The following is a 1858-nucleotide window of genomic DNA, read 5'->3' as shown; positions in this document are numbered from 1 at the left end:
AGAAGTGTGACTATAACCCACGTTTGCTGATGCCTAGTTTATAACTTTTTCTCACTGTTCCAGACAACATTAGCATTGCCTTTTTCTTTTTCCTCAGTTTTTCCCCTCCATCCTTAACTGTTCTCTCCTAATTCAATGTTTCATTTTACTAGCTAGCCATTGACTTATTATAACATTTTTCTCATATTCCCATTGTTCTGCCTGTTACTACTTTTTGATTAGTGGGCTCATTGCCTTCTTCTAGCACCTTTTGTTCTAAATAACTGGTTTTGTTTTTATTACTCTTTTGAAACACTCCTGTATTTTGTATTTCTTGTCTTTATCCTCATGGTATTACTAACAGCTTCTTCGTGTTGCTAGTCATGTGGTCTTGACAAGTGGCTTAATCACTTTTCAAAATCTAAATCAAATTATTTTTCTATTAGATAGGGCACTGCATCACATGCAAAGATACCATTGTACTTTGTCTGGATTATTGTAATAACACTCAGCATGTCTCCCTGCCTTTGTCCTTGTTCTCCAAAGTGATCCTTTTAAAATATAAGTCATATCGCATCACTCTGCTGCCCACAACCTTTTGATAGCGTACCATCTCACCCACACTAAAAGCTGAAGCCATGACCATGATTTACAAAGCTCTATACGATCTGGTCTCACATTATCCTTGGTAACCTCCTCTCTTATCATCCCTTATCATCACTCTGCTCCAACCACACCACATTTCCTGCCATTCCATCAACACACCAGTCACATCCCTGTCTTAGGTCATTTGTAATTACCTTTTTCTTTATAACATAATGGCGTTTCACAAAAGGTTTTTCACATTTTATGTCTTGTTTCTATTACCTCTTTCTATTATCTGCTCAAACATCATCTTCTCAGTATGTCCGGTCCTGACAGCCATTCCACAAACTTCAACCCCTTTCCAGATCATCCTTTTCTTGGTTCTTTTTCTTCATTGTAGACATCAAGCTCTCCAATACTAGTGCTCGCTTTGGCAGCACATATACTAAAATTGGATCGATACAGAGAAGATTGGTATGGCCCCTGCACAAGGATGACACACAAATTTGTGAAGTGTCCCATACTTTTGGACTTCAACCACATCAATATAGAACTCAGTCTCTCCTTGGAAAGAAAAAGAAAAGGCTTCGCATTGACAAATGGTGGAGAAATAGAAAGGAACTGACTACAGTTCACACTATCTGTAGTCATGTACAGAACTTGATCAAAAGCGTTACACTGGGCTTCCATTACAAGATGAGGTCTGTGTATGCTCGCTTCCCCGTCAAAGTCGTTATTCAGGAAAGTAGGTCACTTGTTGAAATCCAAAACTTCCTGAGCTAAAAATATATCCATAGGATTCGAATGAGGCCATGTGTTGCTTGTTCAATATCTCAAGACCAGAATGGTGCGTTAATTCTTGAAAGAAATGACGTTGAACTTCTATTAAATTCAGCTGCTTTAATTCAGCAAGCCAAGATAGTCAAAAACAAGGGTATCTGAAAAGTTTTGGATGGTATCTGTGTCTCTGAAAAAGGAACCATTCAACAAGCTGATGAGTAAGATTTAACAGTTGTCCAGCTATGGAAACAAGGTTGGATGATGTCTAAGACCTATGTGTGATATTCTTAAGATGCAATAAAATTTATCTATTCATTTGGTTTTTTTTTTCTTTTAAAAAACAACAACAACAAAAAAAAAAAACTCTCCCATGCTAGATATGATACTTATTTTTGTTTTTTCTGCCTCCCCCACTGGAGTGCAAACTCCCTGAGGGCAGCAGGTTGGTGGTCTTGTTCACTGAAGAATCTCCAGTGTCTAAATCACAGGGTGGCACACAGTAGGCATGAACTGT

The 1858-nt window shown here is 38.1% G+C and overlaps 1 non-coding gene across 1 annotated transcript; it reads left to right on the top strand.

The window, feature by feature from the left end:
* Positions 1–985: 985 nt before the first annotated feature.
* LOC111821747 (U6 spliceosomal RNA) lies at positions 986–1092 on the top strand. The gene has a single exon (XR_002825085.1). It is a non-coding gene; the product is annotated as a U6 spliceosomal RNA (small nuclear RNA).
* Positions 1093–1858: the final 766 nt, after the last annotated feature.

This window comes from Trichechus manatus, unplaced genomic scaffold, assembly GCF_000243295.1.
Source record: "Trichechus manatus latirostris isolate Lorelei unplaced genomic scaffold, TriManLat1.0 scaffold00102, whole genome shotgun sequence".
Taxonomy (NCBI): domain Eukaryota; kingdom Metazoa; phylum Chordata; class Mammalia; order Sirenia; family Trichechidae; genus Trichechus; species Trichechus manatus.
Note: the sequence above shows the minus strand (reverse complement) of the source record. Positions and strands in the feature narration are given on the sequence as shown.